Source organism: Epinephelus fuscoguttatus, linkage group LG11 (assembly GCF_011397635.1).
Source record: "Epinephelus fuscoguttatus linkage group LG11, E.fuscoguttatus.final_Chr_v1".
Lineage (NCBI taxonomy): Eukaryota > Metazoa > Chordata > Actinopteri > Perciformes > Serranidae > Epinephelus > Epinephelus fuscoguttatus.
Genome location: NC_064762.1, coordinates 43632411 through 43652052, shown reverse-complemented (window position 1 = coordinate 43652052; position 19642 = coordinate 43632411). Strand labels below are relative to the sequence as shown.

At 39.1% G+C, this 19642-nt stretch overlaps 1 protein-coding gene across 2 annotated transcripts in view; it reads left to right on the top strand.

Moving 5' to 3' along the window:
* The window catches only part of LOC125897372 (CD2-associated protein), a 260984-nt gene that overhangs the window by 103950 nt on the left and 137392 nt on the right, over positions 1-19642 (top strand). The gene's annotated exons all lie outside the window — the stretch shown is intronic.

The window sequence follows — 19642 nt, the reverse complement described above, 5'->3', positions numbered from 1 at the left end:
TCTTTGTGATTTAAGTTTAAACACAAGTTGAAAGATTTAGATGTATTGTAGGATTAATTTTTAAATTAAGAAACTATGCTAAAAAAATAGTGTCCCTTGTTTTCAAGCCACTACTGAAACAATGCTCCGGTTGAGTCTGGATTTTAGCCACACCCCTGAATTTCTGAGAAGGGGGGTAGTACTGCACCCCTGTCCCAGATGGCTGCATGGTAAGTCGCTGACTCCCATCATTTTTTTAAATAAATGTCTTCCAAAGTCTGAAAATCAGTGTGTAACTACATCTTTACTAACTCTAAAGATGTCACTACCAAACACGTTATCTTCAATTATGGGGGGGGGGGGGGTTGCAAAATATTAGTTTGTTTGTTTGTTTTTCTGTGTGAACAACTCTTCAAACATGTGCTTGTTAGCCATGTGACTGCTAGCATTCTTTAGTTATCCTGAAAAATAGCTGCGAATGTCACTCCCGAAACAGCCACTACTGAAACCTATGGTAAAGTTTCGGTAGTGACATGATCATTTCGGTAGTGACAAATGGAATGGTCAGTAGTTAAACCCCATAATTTTGTGGTCCAAAGTCTTGCTCTTCTCTTCTCTGCTCTACTCTACTCTGCTTTACTCTATACTCTACTCTTCTCTACTCTGCTCTGTCCTACTCTGCTCTACTTTGCTCTACTCTACTATACTCTGCTCTACTCTGCTCTGTTCTGTTCTACTCTGCTCTACTGTACTATACTCTTCTCTACTCTGCTCTGTTCTGTTTTACTCTGCTCTACTTTGCTCTACTCTACTATACTCTGCTCTACTCTACTCTACTATGCTCTACTCTACTCTATTCTGCTCTGTTCTACTCTACTACACTCTGCTATGTTCTACTCTATTACACTCTGCTCTATTCTATAATCTGCTTTACTCTGCTCTACTCTGGTCTACTCTATTCTGCTCTGCTCTGCTCTGCTCTACTCTTGTCTACTCTGTTCTGTTCTGCTCTGCTTTGCTCTGCTCTACTCTACTATACTCTGCTCTATTCTATAATCTGTTGTACTCTACTATGCTCTACTCTATTCTGCTCTGCTCTGCTCTGCTCTGCTCTGCTTTGCTCTACTCTACTATACTCTGCTCTACTCTACTATGCTCTGCTATACTCTATACTCTGTTCTACTCTGCTCTGTTCTGCTCTGCTCTACTCTGTTCTGTTCTACTCTGCTCTACTTTGCACTACTCTGCTCTGCTATACCCTGCTCCACTCTGCCCTTCTATACTCTTCTCTTCTCTACTCTACTCCACTATGCTCTGCTCTACTCTATTCTGCTCTACTCTGCTCTGCTCTACTCTGCTCTACTTTGCTCTACTCTGATATACTCTGCTCTGCTTTACTCTGCTCTACTCTGGTCTACTCTATTCTGCTCTGCTCTACTCTACTATACTCTGCTCTATTCTATAATCTGCTTTACTCTGCTCTACTCTGGTCTACTCTATTCTGCTCTCCTCTACTCTACTATACTCTGCTCTATTCTATACTCGACTCTACTCTACTATGCTCTACTCTATTCTGCGCTGCTCTACTCTGGTCTACTCTATTCTGCTCTGCTCTACTATACTCTGCTCTATTCTATACTCAACTCTACTCTGCTATGCTCTACTCCATTCTATACTCGACTCTACTATGCTCTACTCTGTTCTGCTCTGCTCTACTCTGGTCTACTCTATTCTGCTCTGCTCTGCTCTGCTCTACTCTTGTCTACTCTATTCTGTTCTGCTCTGCTTTGCTCTGCTCTACTCTACTATACTCTGCTCTATTCTATAATCTGTTGTACTCTACTATGCTCTACTCTATTCTGCTCTGCTCTGCTCTGCTCTGCTTTGCTCTACTCTACTATACTCTGCTCTACTCTACTATGCTCTGCTATACTCTATACTCTGTTCTACTCTGCTCTGTTCTGCTCTGCTCTACTCTGTTCTGTTCTACTCTGCTCTACTTTGCACTACTCTGCTCTGCTATACCCTGCTCCACTCTGCCCTTCTATACTCTTCTCTTCTCTACTCTACTCCACTATGCTCTGCTCTACTCTATTCTGCTCTACTCTGCTCTGCTCTACTCTGCTCTACTTTGCTCTACTCTGATATACTCTGCTCTGCTTTACTCTGCTCTGCTTTGCTCTACTCTACTCTATCCTGCTCTGCTCTACACTACTCTACTATGCTCTGCTCTACTCTACTGTGCTGTGCTCTACTCTATACTCTGCTCTACTCTACTCTGCTCTACTCTATAATCTATTCTTCTCTACTCTACTCTGCTGTGCTCTGTTCTACTCTGCTCTACTTCGCTCTACTCTGCTCTACTCTACTCTACTTTGCTCTTATCTGCTCTACTCCATTCTGCTCTACTTTGCTCTACTCTGCTCTACTCTACTCTACTCTGCTCTGCCCTCTCAAAAATTAAATTGTTTTATTGACCACAAAACATTTGTCTTTGAATTTGTAATTCCCACCATAAGGAATACATTTGAGGAAATATGATGCAACCTTAAAACAGAATAATGGTCACTACCGAAACAGGACAGTCACTACCGAAACAGTGCAGTCACTACCGAAACACTGGGTGTTTTGTAAAAAATAAAGTATGTTGAGCTATCAACTAAAGTATTATGATGCTAATCGGTTACATTTATGTTCTGTTTCATCAGTTATTAACTCTGAAATCAATCTGATCAGTGTTAGACATTTTACAAAGAAAGATTGCATTTAGATTTTGAAGAATTCTATAATTTGAACTTCGAAATTTGTTAAAATATTATTTTTTATCGATTTAATTGTGAAAACCTTCAGTCAAAATTTGTAAAAAAAATTAAATCTTTAAACAAGGAAAGGAACAAGCATAAAGGTTGATATATTTTCTTTTGTAGAATATAATACTATATGTTTCGGTAGTGACAAATTTTGGGAGAGGAAAAACATTCCAAAACAGTCTGAAAATACAATATAAAAATTTACAGTCATTTTACTAGATATGTGACCTTTACATATGGTACAATATATAGAGGGACAAAGTTTTGGAAATAAAACATAAAAAAATTCAAAATATTTCCAGCCTAACTTTGCACACATTCGGGAGAATGCCCCATATATGACAATACAAGGCGAACCCATGTATAACCCATGATGAGATTTATTTATTTATTTAATTTAATTTTATTTATTTTTACTGATACATTGGTACTATTTGTGTTTTGGTCACTTTTGATTTTTGTTGGTTTTGTTTATTTAGTTTTGTATTTGGTTTTGTCTTTCTTTTTAGTATCTAATATTTCTAATATTTTAAGTTGTTCTGATTTACCCTTGTATATACACATAAATGATTAAGCTGAAGGGTCATAAACAATATGGTTATTTGTAAAATGTTAATATACTTTGTGATGAAATAACCTTTCTTGATGTAAAAGGGGATGTGAAAAAGTTGATAAAGAATATGTTAAAAAAAAAACAAGTGGAAGGCTTGGATTTGCGGATATTCAGATGCATCAGGGAGCTGGAAACTGGAGAAAGACTGACAGTGGGGTAGAAGTTCAGAGGAGGAGAGAGGTAGAGAACCAATACTTAAATGCTGTTGGATTTTGTGAATTGTGTGAAGTGCATTAGGGAGTTACAGGTGTCAGATGAGTACAGGTGGGAGGGCAGAGAGTCAGGGGGTTGGAGAATTTTGTTGAGGAGTGAGACCAGAGACTTGGTGTTACCTTCATTGGAGCAGATCAGGCCGGAGTAGTAATTTGATTTGGTTTGGGCAATTGAGCCCTTATAGTGTAACAGGTGAGTTATGTTCTTTGTGAACAGTGAGACCAGATTTTTGATGGAGTTGCTCTAGTTGACGACATTTGGCTTTGATGGACCGGGGGCAGATCGAGTGAAGGTAACAGTTGAGAATGTTGTTTAAACCATTATTGTAATGAGTAGCCAGTTCATCAGGGGTGGATAAGTGGTCAGAGATTAGAATATTTTCAATGCAGGAAGAGAGGGTATCCATGTTAATGTCCTTAATATTGTGGAATGAAGTGAGAAGGGGTGACTTGGTAGGAGAGAGACAGAGAGTAACATTAAATGAGAGGAGGAAGTGGTCAGTTATGTGGAGTTCATCAGCTGTGCAGTTGGAGAGGGTGAGACCAGAGCAGCAGATTAACTCCGGAGTATGACCTTTTGTATGAGTGGGAAAATCACTGAGGTGGTGGACCACAAGGATTTGATTGCCTTGGAGTTGTGGAGATGGAAATTCCGGCGGGACCCACAGTGGATGTATCTCTGGCGAGGCAGGAGTGCGATGTCCAGGTGGAGGTGCAGCGTAGCCGGCGGAGGCTCAGACAGGTGGAGGCGGATCCAGAGGAGCTCAGCAGGGGCGTACTGGAGTTAACCAGACATGGGTTGATGGACGAGCAACAGGAGAGTCCAGGCTACTGCGGAACATATAATCATGCTGGTCCACATTGCGAGCAATGTCAGCAGATATGGTTGCGAAGCCGGGTGGAGGTGAGTCAGGCAGTAACATCAGCGTTAGGCTGATGTTAGCACGCTCACACACAACCGCACAGAAGAGACAACTAGAATTGTTGGTCCGAGGAGGATGAAAGGGTGTGCTCTCACTTGAGTGCAGTTGCAATGCCCAGAATGCAATAAAAACCATAAAAAACCCTAAAAACTTTAAAAGGTTACCGGTGAGCAGCAGCAGCAGCAAGTTGCACCAGCATCCACTCAACCGAAACCGGAATGTATTGACTGTGTCACTGTGGACAAGCGCATCAGGTGCTTCCCTAACAGCAAACCATGGATGACTAGGGATGTCAAACATCTGCTGCAGGAAAGAAATACAGCCTTCAGGTCTGGCAACAGGGACCCATACAGTGCTGCCAGGTCCAACCTGAAGGCAGGCGTCAAGGCAGCCAAGGAGGACTACAGGCAGGGAATAGAAGGGCATTTCAGTGAGGGAGACCCATTGAAGGTATGGCAAGGTATTCAGCACTTCACTTACTACAAATATGGCAAAGCCCTAACCCTAACTGTGATGAAGTGCTTTGAGAGGCTGATTCTGAAGCACATTAAGGCTGCACTGCCACCCACCCTGGACCAGCACCAGTCCGACTATAGGGCAAATAGATCAACAGAGGACACCATAAACTAGCGTTGTCACGGTACCAAACTTGGGACCCACAGTACAATACCAGTGAAAGTATAACGGTTCTGAGTGACACCATAGCAAAAATGAGGCGAATGTGCCTTTTGTTATTTATAAAAGGATAAATCACTTTTCTATAATACATCAATGATATTTCAATGGAATAAATTACTTATTGACTTATACATACTTCAAAAACAGCATCAAAAAAGTGATTAACATAGGGGGGATCAAAATAAAATAAATAAATAAATAAAATAAACATCAACCAGCCACCCTCCTCCTCTGATAAGTTAAGAACAGTCCCTAAGTGCGGTGAGGTTTGTGGACCATTACCTGCCACAAAGAGAGAAATGTGAATGGCTCATTTTCTCCTCTGACACAACACATATCTGTGTGCCACCACGGCTTGGCTGTTCATGTACTACCAGGCAGTCGTGACACCAACAAAGAGGAAATTATTGGACCTGGAGTCGGGCTTCTGGGTCCTGTTTGTGACCCCCGTTCAACCCACAACTGGTAGGATTTACCTTTCATTTCTGCTGCTGGTTGAAATCTGTACTTGCACAGCGTGCTCTTGAATGATTTCTTTTGCTCGCACAAAACTACTCGCAAATGCGAGTAAAATGCTCGCACCGTAGAGCTCTGTGGAAAACAAATCACTGTAGCATATATAAACAAATCTAAAGCCTACAAGTAAAAAGAAATAATAACTTTCACTGCTTAATGATACATAATAGTTCAGCTAATACCTGAAATGTCACTGGAAAACAAACCACTGCAGCAGCATATTGAGTGCCAGGTGGCCAGCGTGCGCCGTTTTTGGACGGCACACGGACAGTCATCCTCTTGCGATTGGACTTTGAGCTTATCCCACAATAGTGGTACCGTGAAGTACCGTAGTACTACGGTACCCCAACATGATGCTTTCATATGTACCGTGGTGTTTTAGTACGCGGTCTACCCTCATCTATTGGTACTAGTATACCATGCAACACTACCGTAAACACAGCCCTGACTACTGCACTGGCTTATCTGGAACACCCTGAAAAATCTAGGAGGCTACTGTTTTTGGACTCCAGCTCTGCATTTAACACATTCATCCCCAGCAGAATGAAGACCAGGCTCCTGGACCAGGGTGTGAACCAGCACACATGCAGGTGGATTACAGACTTTTTAACCAACTGGTCACCCAGTTGGTTAAGTTTGCAGATGACACCGTTGTGGTTGAACTGATACAGAAGTCTGCCTATGGGGTCGAAGTTTCTTGACTGACTGAATGGTGCTCCACAAACAATCTGACACAAAACACCTCAAAAACAAAGGAGATGATGCGCTTCGGGAAAAAAAGGAGGATCCTGCTCCATTACACAGTACATCAAAGGAGAAATTGTGGAGAGAGTGCCTTTCGTTAAATTCTTGGGTACACAGATCTCCCAGGACTTCACTTGGATTCACAACACCAATGAACTTGGAAAGAAGGCACAGCAGCAACTGTACTTTCTGAGGACACTGAAAAACTCCAGACTGTCCCAGGATCTGCCTGTCAATCAATCAATTAATTTTATTTATAAAGCCCAATATCACAAATCACAAGCTGAGTGTGTGAAATTTGTTCTCCGCATTTCACCCATCCCCTGGGGGAGCGGTGAGCAGCAGCGGTGAGCAGCAGCGGTGCTGCGCTCGGGAATCATGTGGTGATCTAAAGAGTCTCTGAGTTATTTGGGGCCAAGAACAATAACTTCAGTTTTGTCTGAATCTGAGGACAGGAGGTCATGAATTTTGCCTCTAATAGTTAGAATTTTGTCATTAAAAAAAGCTCATAAAATCATTACTGTGAAGGGCTAAATGAATACAAGGCTCAATAGAGCTGTGACTCTCAGTCTGCCTGGCTACAGTGCTGAAAAGAAACCTGGGGTTGTTCTTATTTTCTTCTATTAATGCTGAGTAATAGTTTGCTCTGGCATTGCGGAGGCCCCTGTATGTTTTGAGACTGTCTGCCCAGACTAAACGAGATTCTTCCAGTTTGGTTAATCGCCAGTTCCTTTCAAATTTTCGTGATATTTGTTTTAACTTACGGGTTTGAGAGTTATACCAAGGAGCGACCTTTCTTTGCTTTGCTAACTTCTTTTTAAGAGGTGCTACAGAGTCAAGTGTTGTTCGCAGTGAGCCTACGGCGCTATCGACAAGATGATCAATTCGGGAGAGTTTAAAGTCGGCACGGGAGACCTCTGTTACTGAAGGACATGGTATTAAATTCAAAGACGGAGGAATCATTTCCTTAAATTTTGCGACAGCACTATTTAATAAACATCTCATATAGTAATTGTTGCTGAGTGGCATGTAATTCAATTCAATTTCAATTTTTATTTATAAAGCCCAATATCACAAATCACAATTTGCCTCACAGGGCTTTACAGCATACGACATCCCTCTGTCCTTATGACCCTCACAGCGGATAAGGAAAAACTCCCCAAAAAAAACCCTTTAACGGGGGAAAAAAATGGTAGAAACCTCAGGAAGAGCAACTGAGGAGGGATCCCTCTTCCAGGACGGACAGACGTGCAATAGATGTCGTACAGAACAGATCAGCATAACAAATTAACAGTAATCCACATGACACAATGAGACAGAGAAAGAGAGAGAGAGAGAGAGAGAGAGAGAGAGATGCAGGTAATGATAGTAGCTTACAACAACATTATTGAAAGTAATAATATTATAGTTATAGTTCTGGCTACTGTGGTACAATATGTTGAAAGTATGTATTAATATCTGGCAGTATACAAGTGTGACAATAGTCATATGTGTATAATAACAGTAGAAGTATGACTAATGACTAATGATGGCAGCAGCAGCAGGAGGCATCTGGCAGGACCACGGCAGCAGCACAACCACACACGTCACGCTGTCCAGGCACCGCTGCAATGAGTTAATCTGAGAGACAGTGGAGCACAAAGGCTCCGGAGAAGAAGCCGAGTTAGTGACATCCAGAATGGCCGAGTTAGCAAGATGCAGTAATAGAATACGAGAGAGAGAGAGAGAGAGAGAGAGAGAGAGAGAGAGAGAAGGAGAGAAGGTGCCCGGTGTATTATAGGGGGGTCCTCCGGCAGACTAGGCCTAAGTCAGCCTAACTAGGGGCTGGTACAGGGCAAGCCTGAGCCAGCCCTAACTATAAGCTTTATCAAAGAGGAAAGTCTTAAGTCTAGTCTTAAATGTGAAGACGGTGTCTGCCTCCCGGACCGTAACAGGAAGATGATTCCACAGGAGAGGAGCCTGATAGCTGAAGGCTCTGGCTCCTGATCTACTTTTGGAGACTTTAGGGACCACGAGTAACCCTGCGTTCTCAGAGCGCAGAGTTCTGGTGGGATAATAAGGCACTATGAGCTCTCTAAGATATGACGGAGCTTGACCATTTAGAGCTTTATAAGTTAACAGTAGGATTTTAAATTAAATTCTGGATTTGTGCAGAGAAGCTAAAACAGGAGAAATATGATCTTGTTTCTTAGTTCCTGTTAGTACACGTGCTGCTGCATTCTGAATTAGCTGGAGAGTTTTTAAGGACTTACTAGAGCTACCTGATAATAGAGAGTTACAGTAATCCAGCCTTGAGGTAACAAAAGCGTGGACCAATTTTTCTGCATCTTTTCGGGTCAAGATAGGCCTAATTTTCGCAATATTACGGAGATGAAAAAATGCAGTCCGTGAGGTTTGTTTTAAATGAGAATTAAAAGACAAATCTTGATCAAATATTACTCCGAGGTTTCTTACGGTAGTGCTAGAGGCCAGAGCAATGCCATCTAGAGAAACTATGTCATCAGATAAAGAGTCTCTGAGTTGTTTGAGGCCAAGAACAATAACTTCAGTTTTGTCTGAATTTAACATCAGGAAATTGGTGCTCATCCAGGTTTTTATGTCTTTAAGGCAGTTATGGAGTTTAGTTAATTGATTACTTTCTTCTGGCTTCATCGATAAATACAACTGTGTATCATCCGCATAACAATGGAAATTTATAGAGTGATTTCTAATGATGTTACCTAAAGGAAGCATATATAGAGTAAATAGGATTGGTCCGAGCACAGAACCTTGCGGAACTCCAAAACAAACTTTAGTACGTAAGGACGATTCATTATGAACGTGAACAAACTGAAAACGATCAGATAAATAAGATTTAAACCAGCTCAGTGCAGAACCTTTTAGGCCAATTAAGTGATCCAGTCTCTGCAGTAGAATTTGATGGTCAATTGTGTCAAACGCCGCCCTAAGATCTAATAAAACAAGAGACAAGTCCTTTGTCTGAAGCAATCAGAAGGTCATTTGTAATTTTAACTAGTGCTGTCTCAGTGCTATGATGCACTCTAAATCCTGACTGAAATTCCTCAGATTATTATCATGGAGAAAATCACACAGCTGGTCTGCGACTACTTTCTCAAGGATCTTTGACAGAAAGGGAAGATTAGATATTGGTCTATAGTTGGCTAACACCTCTGGATCCAGGGTGGACTTTTTTAGTAGAGGTTTAATTACAGCTACCTTAAAAGACTGTGGTACATAGCCTGTTAATAAGGATATATTGATCATATCTAATATATGAGTGTTAACTAAAGGAAAGACCTCCTTAAGTAGCCTAGTTGGGATGGGGTCTAAGAGACACGTTGATGATTTAGATGAAGAAATCAATGTGGTCAATTCTTGAAGAGAAATTGGGGAGAAGCAATCTAAATATATATTAGGTTTTACAGCTGTGTTTGAGGTTAGATAGGTACTATCTGAGGACAGGAGGTCATGAATTTTGCCTCTAATAGTTAGAATTTTGTCATTAAAAAGCTCATAAAATCATTACTGCTAAGGGCTAAAGGAATACAAGGCTCAATAGAGCTCTGACTCTCAGTCAGCCTGGCTACAGTGCTGAAAAGAAACCTGGGGTTGTTCTTATTGTCTTCTATTAATGCTGAGTGATAGTTTGCTCTGGCATTACGGAGGCCCCTCTTATAAGTTTTGAGACTGTCTGTCCAGATTAAACGAGATTCTTCCAGTTTGGTTAATCGCCAATTCCTTTCAAATTTTCGCAATATTTGTTTTAACTTACGGGTTTGAGAGTTATACCAAGGAGCGAACTTTCTTTGCTTTTAACTTCTTTTTAAGAGGAGCTACAGAGTCAAGTGTTGTTCGCAGCGAGCCTACAGCGCTATCGACAAAATGATCAAAGTCGGTCCAGGAAACCTCTGTTACTGAGGGACTTGGTATTGAATTTAATGATGGAGTAATCTTTTCCTTAAATTTTGCGACAGCACTATCTGATAAACATCTAGTATAGTAACTGTTGCTGAGTGGCGTGTAATCGAGTAAAAAGAAATCAAAAGTAAACAGATAATGATCCGATAGCGAGGGATTCTGTGGAAAGACTTCTAGATTATCAATTTCAATTCCATACGTCAGAACTAGATCGAGGGTATGGTTAAAACAGTGAGTGGGTTCATGTACACCCTGACTGAAGCCAATGGAGTCTAATAATGAGATAAACGCGTAGCCAGGAGTCATTATCAACGCCGACATGAATGTTAAAATCGCCTACAATAATAACTTTATCTGATTTAAGAACTAAACTGGATAAAAACTCTGAGAATTCAGATACAAATTCAGAATATGGGCCAGGAGCACGGTACACTATAACAAATAAAAGTGGCTGTGAGGTTTTCCAGGTCGGATGTAAAAGACTAAGAACGAGGCTTTCAAATGAATTATAATCTAGTTTAGATTTAGGGCTGATTAACAGGCTAGAGTTAGAAATGGCTGCAACTCCCCCTCCTTGGCCGCTGCCTCGAGGAATGTGGGTATTATTATGACTGGGAGGAGTGGACTCATTTAGACTAACATATTCATCTGGACACAGCCATGTTTCAGTGAGACTGAGTAAATCAATATGATTATCTGATATTAATTCGTTTACTAACACTGCTTTAGACAATAGAGACCTGATATTTAACAGTCCGCATTTAATTCTCCTGTTTTGTCTTTCTGTCACAGAAGAGGTTTTAATTTTTATGAGGTTGTTATGCACAACTCCTCTTTGTTTAAATTTAGATAATTTAGATGGTCAGGGGACAGACACCGTTTGTATAAAACTATGGGTGGGCAACTGCACTAGAAGCTCAGAGAAGCATGTAAGACTTTGACTCTGAGTCCTGGTCTCAACTCTGAGTTGTCAGGGTTTTGAATTACTGATAAACTTTGCCAGGTTTCTAGATATGAGAGCAGCCCCATCCAAAGTGGGATGAATGCCGTCTCTCCTAATAAGACCAGGTTTTCCCCAGAAAGTTTGCTAGTGATTAACGAAACCCACATCATTTGCTGGACACCACCTGGACAGCCAGCGATTAAATGATGACATGCGGCTAAATATGTCATCAGTGGTCAGATTTGGGATGGGTCCAGAGAAAACTACGGAGTCCGACATAGTTTTTGTGTATTCACACACCAAGACAACATTAATTTAAGTGACCTCCGATTGGCGTAACTGGGTGTCATTGACGCCAACATGAATAACGATCTTATTAAATCTACGTTTAGCCTTGGCCAGCAGTTTTAAATTCGAATTTGCGTCACCCGCTCTGGCCCCAGGAATACAATTGACTATGGTCGCTGGTGTTGCTAACTTCATGTTTCTCAGAATAGAGCTGCCAATGATCAGAGTTTTCTCCTCAGCGGGTGTGTCACTGAGTGGGGAAAAGCGGACATGAACAGGCTGGTGGTGAACCGTGGGCTTCGGCTTGGAGCTGCGCTTCTCCAGGACAGTTACCCAGCCTCCCGGCTGCACTGGGGTTACCGAGGGACCGCTAGCAGAGGCTATGCTATGTGGCTCCGCACTGGCTACAGGGGACTGGCTAACCACCGCAGCTACCGAGTGATTTTCCATTGTGTGGAGCTGCGCTTCTAATTCACTGAGCCTTGCCTCCAACGCAGCAAATAAACTATACTTGTTACAATTACCACTGTCGCTAAAGGAGGCAGAGGCATAGCTAAACATCTGGCACACCGAGCAAGAAAGAGCAGGAGAAGCTATTGCTAACTGTTAAGCTAATGTAGCTAACAAGGCTAATAACGTTCAAACAACAGCTAAGAGATTAGCAAGAAAGTCGTAAAAAGGAGGAGAGCTATGAGTGCTTAAACAGAACTAGTGTGGGTTCAGACTTGAATTAGATGTTAAGAAACTGAAGTGAGGAAAAGCAGAAAGCAGGCTGGTAGAATTTGCTCGAGCACCACAGAGGCGTTCTCACAGAAACACGGGAAATGACACAACACGCTTACCGCTATACGTCAAGAGTCTCCAGTGCCTGTGTCTTTCTGTCGTCGCTATGAGAGCATCCTGACATACGGCATGTTAGTGTGGTTTTCCAGCTGTACAGCTGCTGAGAGGAAGGCTTTCCAGAGGGTCGTCAAGTCAGCCCAGAACATCATTGGTACACAGTTACCAGCACTTGAGGACTTGTACAAGAGCCGCTGTCTCCGTAGGGTCACAAACATAGTTAAGGACTCTTCCTTCCCAGGACACCAACACTTCGCACTTCTACCTTCTGGAAGGTGATACAGGTCTATGAGATCTTGCACTTCGAGACTCTTTAACAGTTTTTATCCAAGTGCTATTAAGATAATTAATCCATCTAATATGCAATAGTATACTGTGTATGCCCCTTGGCTGGGCCAGATGTGCAGTTAAGTCTGTACTGCTGCTCGTGTTACACCTCATGTGGATTTATATTATTTATTTATTACTGCATTTTATAGTCTCTTTTTTTTTACCCACAGTGTATTTATGTGTGTCACTGTTGCTGGTGATTGTTTATTGTCTTTTGCTGTTTTTATGTGTATTAGCCCAGAGATCACAAAATTCTGTTGTACTGCTCTGCAATGACAGTAAAGGTATTAAATTGAATTGAATTGAATTGAATTTAATATTTCTGACATCACAATACTGAGTGAAGTTTAGAAAGAATTAAGAACACAGACATCAGTAAGTATCAGTCCTCCTGTCCTCTCTACTCCTTCCTCTACTGCTGAGGACATTCACTGCCTGCAGGTAACCTTACCTTTGTAAAGTGTTAAGATACGAGGCAAGCAAAGGTAAACCTTTAGACATAAACAGTTGTTGTTTCAGCTTGTAAGAAACAATTTGCTATTTGCTGTAAAGCCTCTGTACTTGTTTATAATATAAGATTAGCGGCGGTGGTTGAGAGACTGCGGACAAAGCAGATTAAAATATTGTTTTTCTACATGTTTCTTGTACTAGACAGCCGTACTGATAAAGAATTGATTTTGTCATTAGTAACAAGTGTAGTTGTTGTCAGCTCAAGGTATCTTTACTTCTCTGACTCCTCCCCGGCATCTCTACTCTGTGTTTGTCTGTGTCTGTGTAAATGTGGCTCAGCATTCCTGATGAACAGACAGCAGGAGGAGGGGCCGTGGCAGCATCATAATAAATTACACCAAAATGTAAAAAGTAAGCTAACAGTTGCAGATAAAAGAGTTGATAACGTCGGAGCTTCTCAGTACTACAGTCGATAATAACTTAGTGATGCAGCTTGTTTATTCCCAGCAAGATGAACAAGATTAAAGCTTCACACGTCCGTGGCAAAAGTGTATATTGAAAGATCAATCTCGAATTTTACGGATCAATATGGGGTCATCCAAATGAAGATTGATTTTAATAGGATGAATCGATTATTTTAACCCAGCACTAGTTTTGCAGCTGCAAAACTGCTATTGAAAGGTGAAATTACCAAAATAGTATTTTAAGCAACTTTTTCAAATAAAGTACAAACTAGTATTGAATACAGTATTTATTTGATTGGCAGGACAGATATTGGCAGTGTAAACATACAGAAAGCATTAAAAACTTTTGACAGAAATTCAACTTCAGCTCCTCAAAAATGTACACTTTTAAACTACACACGTAACTAAATAGCCCAATCCCAGTTTCTCCCCCTTGACCCTGCGCCTAATTTTGGAGTGCCCTACACTGAGTAGCGGTCCTTCAGAATGGAGCCATATGTGGTAGGGTTTGAAATCTTAACCTAGGCAATGGGACACCACTGATTACGCCATCAGTTGCTGACAATGGCACATAGGTAAGTGAGTAGTTATCTCAAAGTGATGGATAATGGTTGAAACTGCTAAAAGTAACTAATAAACAGCTGAAATAGTATCACTTAGCTAAAAGTAATGAATGAACAGGTAAAATACTTAAAAGTACCAGACACATGGTTGACATAGCATTGGCGAGCCAAAAATAATGAATAAAAACAGTTGAAATAGTTAGCTTAAAGTAACTGACAATGGCAAATATCATTAGTCAGCTGAAAGTAATGAAGATGTTGTTTAAATAGCTAAATGTAACTGATCAACAGTTGCTTTTAGCTATTTAAATTTCTGACAAGGCTGTTTTTCTGAAATTCTTGTTTTAGGGTCAGTGGCAAATAAGGGCTGGCAAGATAAGCAATTCAGAAATATCTTAAAATAGTTTTAAAAGCATGCATCAGATTTGTTAAAATGTACATTCTGTATTTTTGTTGGTTTTATGTCATTTGAAATGCTATTTGCACCATTTCTTATTAAAAGTAAGACTGAATGCTTCTGAAAATGTCAAATGGTGTAACCACGAAAGAATGATAAATATTAAATATTTTATCCACCTACAGTAGATTTAAGTGTACTTACAGAAAATTCTTGATTTTAAAAGCATTAAATTGAAATAACATATTTTTGGAGTATTTCTATATTTAAGTTTTAATTTAGTGTTGCACTGCAAAAGTGGATTACATTTATTCCACATTTTACTCCACATTTATTTTCATGTATATAATCATATTTTTTTTATGAAAAAATACCAGTTAAACCAAATGACACTGGGTTATGTCAATTGGTGTAACCAGTATTTTTCATAAAAATATGATAGGTACACTGCCTGACCTTGTTCCTTCTATAGTCAAACACCATTGTTTGTTGAAGAAATGGACACTGAAAATCAAATATGACAATCAACAAGGTTAAGTGTTCAGAAAAAAGAACATCTGACATCTGTGAGCTAATTTCTTCTACTGTAAATTCTTTGCTGAAAAAAAACATTTTACAATCATGTTTCATTTTAAAATTTAACTCGTGTTGTATCTTAAGTTCTGATAAGAAAAGCGTCACCTGACAACAACTCATAAGGGTGAAGTTGTCCAGTATTGTGAATGCAGTTGATAAAAATTTAATGAGAGAGAAAGTTCATAAAAAGGAACATCTCACAACAATGAACTCATTTCTTCTACTGTAAATTCTTTGCTAACAGCAATCATTTAATTTTAAAATTTAACTAATGTTTTATGTTTAGTATTTTAAATTCTGATAAGGGAAAAATTCACCTAACAACAATTGGCCCTTGCTGCAGCATTAGCATTCATTAGCATTCATTAGCATTACCACTCTGTGACGAGCCACTTTTTGCTTCTTAGAAACTGGCATCTTATGGGGAAAATTGATTTTATTTATTTAGTTTGATTACTTTAATTTTCTGTTAATCTATCATATTTTAGTAATGAAATAGAAGAAATGTAAATAATTTACAGACAGAAATTTTAATGTTTGAGCAACATTTGTACTTTAAATGAATTATTGGATTTTTAGGTATTTTAAAGCTACTGTACAAGTTCAAAAGATTTTTTTTTATAATACATCTTTAATTAGCATCATAAGCTACTGATATCTAACAAATTACCATCATAAACTGCTGATATTTGACATAATTGGCCTATAACAGAAAGGCTTTTAATAGGAGACAAATGATGTAACCGGTTACACCATTTGACATTTCATTTTAAAATCAAATTTGACAGGCATTGCCATGGACACCTGTGTAAGCACATGGCCTTGGTCTCAATATTTCAAACATAATTTTTAAAGTAAATATTCATTTTTATGATTCTTATGAATTATAAATGTTTTTCTAGGGTCATACCATTTGACATGTACACTTACCAAACCTGACCAAAGCCTAAAAATGTCATATACTGGATCCACACACAAAAAAGAGTTTGTAAGTTAATCATACATTTGTTTTCAAATTTTATCCCTTTTGAATTTGACTAAACCATATGGACACAAAAAAGTAGCGTCACATCATTGACCCTTTAACATTCAAGTTACATATGTATGTAACATGTTAATGTTTAGACTACTGCAGTTTGCAAAGCACTCTGGGAATCTTCCTCTACCACCCAGTTTGCAGTCTGCATCTAAAAACAAGGGCCACCTCAAGGGCTGGATGACTACTGCCCTTTGATTCTACAAAAGAAACAGGACACCCTACCCTATGCAGCAGGGGCCAAGGGGGCGGATGTGGATTTGGCCGCAGTGTATTTCCAAAGATGTGTGCATAAAAAAACAAAGAACATTAATAAGAATGCTAGTATCCCCATATTTAAGTGATATATATGCATTTTTATTGAATTTTGATGACTCACAGCAACTTCAGTTCAGTGTGATATGACCAAGCTGCCTTTTAAGTGGGCCTATTATATTATTTCTAACCTGTTTACAGAACTCCTCTAGTCAGGCATTTCTGTAGATGTTTCATTACTTTTGATGTTCATTCAATCAGTGATGTTTCCTTTTGAGCTAACAACATCAGGTCATTTGATATTTCCTCTCTCATAAGCTCTCCCTTGCAGGATAAGTAGCCTTGCATTACAGTTTATTTAGCAGAAACCTGTCCAAATCAGATGAACTGCTGCTGGGCTCATTTACATCTGTACTCTTAGTAAATAAAATACATGCAAAACATTGTGCTTCTGACAGTAATTTGCTGCAGGCAATTTGTTTAAACATAGCCCTCAGTCTCAGTAATATCTCTAAACTCCATCTATTTGATGCATGAATTATTTTCCTTATTCTTTATTTCAGTGTTGTTTTGGGGGAAGTGTCCCAGGAGAACTGGATACAGATAAACCTTTTTGAGAAGTCTGTAGCTTACTGTCAACACTGAGGGAACATATCCAGATTCAAGTGATGTGTCTGTTTGCTTTGAATACACTTGTTTTGCATGTCATCAGCTCGTGTACATGACATCAAATTCAAGCAGCAACTACCAGTAAAACTGACAGATTGTGATCTATCGGCATTTTAGCCAGTGTGACAGCAGTGACTTTAAATTTCTAAATAGAAAACCCAATTTTTGATTTATGTTGTAATGACAATGGTAATAATAATAATAATGATAATAATAATTATAACAACAACAACAACAACAACAACAATAATAATAATAATAATAATAATAATAAAAACTAACAATAATAATAATTAATTATTATTCAGTTATCTTTTTACTATTTTGATACTGAAATAAGCATGCATGAGAATATATTCAGTAGGGATGTATCCAAATTTCTTATTCAGGAAAAACAAACATTGTGATGGAAACAGATATTAATCTATCTAAAGTTGCTCATTGTAATAGGTGGAAAAAAAAGAAAAAAAAAAGAAATGATTTTTTTATGTTTTTGCATTGTCTTTCATCAAACTGATGGATACCATTGTGGATGACCACAAGATTAAAATGCCTATTCTGTTTGCAACATTAGATGTTAATATTGCTACCTAGTTGTTTCATGAATTACACATTATTGTAAAGCGATCACCATATTTTGATTCCCCCAGCGAGTTAAAGCCCAGGAGGACTGAGAGAACACGAGGAAGAAGAGGCGTCATGTGTGTCAGCAATTAGACTAAATCCTGGTCTGAATTTGATGCTGCCACAATTTAAAAAAAAGAAGTTGGGACAGGGAAAACAAAAAACTGTACCTGGAACATTCCACAAGTAAACAGGTTAATCTGTAACGGGTGATAGCATGACTCGGTATGAAAGGGGCATCCTTAAAAGGCTCAGTTGTTTACAGGCAAGGACAGTCACTTTGTGAAAAAACTGTGTGGGCAAACAGTTTAAGGACAATGTTTCTCAACACACAATTTAAAAAATGTATGGATTATGCCATCTGCAATTCATAATATCATCAAAAGATTCCGAGAATTGGGAGAAATCTCTGCATGTAAGGGGCAAGGCTGAAAACCAGTATCGAATGCTTGTGACCTTTGACCCCTCAGCCTGCACTGCATTAAAAACTGACATGATTGTATAAAGGATATTACTACATTGGCTCAGGAACACTTAGGAAAACCATTGTCAGTAAACTCAGTTGATTACTGCATCTACAAATGATAGTTCAGGCTGTATCATGCAAAGTCACAGCCATATACCAACATCCAGAAACAACTTGTTCAAGGAATCAAATTCAGAATGGGTGTATAGTCATAAAGAAAAAAAAAAACAATTAAGTTTCTCAGTTTGAACATAAAATAGCTTGTCTTTGTGGTCAAAAAGTATTTACAGGGTCATTGCATTGTGTTTATATTTATGCTTTACACATCATCCCAACTTTTGGGAATTTTGGTTGTAACACGTTGTATGTATTAGCATCAGGATTCATGGATTTTTGACTTACCGTCCACTAACACTCTTCCAACTATTTTATCGTTATTTAAGTAGATGGAAATAAAAAGAGCTAGGAAATAAATGTGGCATTAGAACATACAAGTTCCTTAAAATAAATAACAGTAGTCGTAAGTGTTATATCGTAGGCAACTGGACTTGCTTGCTTGCGTTGCGTTGTTGTTAGATAAAAACCTATTCATTTATTTATTGGACTAAATTGGAGTTTTATATGTTTATATTTACATTTTAGGATTTTTGTAATAGGCATATGGACAGCTCATAAAACTTAGTTTAATTAAAAATTAAGGGTAGAAAAAGGAAAAGTACAGTACAGTATGAAAAGTACAGTATGAGGATGTAGAAATTAATTTCCTATTAATTTTGAGGCATCATTAAATTAATGTAATGCTTTGAAGGCACAACCATTGCATTGCCATAGACTATTAGGTTAAAGACGTGATGTGATTTCCAGTATAAACCATGCCCACTTCTGGTCCTCTGTCTGAATACAGAGACGCAGAGAGATAATTTTGTTTGTTGAACAGATACAACTACATATAATGATGTCTCTGTATACCTATTATACTCAGGTCAGCAGCATGTTGAAATGAACTTCGGCTCACTGCTTAGTTTAGCACATAACTCCGTTCTAAAACTGTCCCCTGTTTTCCCTCTCTCTCCTCTTCACAACAGCCCTCACTCTCTCTATCACCACTTACACGGCTTCTTTCACTCTCCTCCACTCCTCACATAACACCACTTGTCAAATGCTCTAACACTCTCTTCTCCATGGCCTTGACCAGTCCACATAATCCACTCTACCCTCTGCCTGCAGTCGTATCAAGGACATAACCCATCCTGCTTGTAACATTGTTAATTTTTGACTTTTTGATGATTTTCAGTTAATCTGAAAAGTTCTGTTACACACCTCTGTGTGGTACCTTTAGCAGATTATG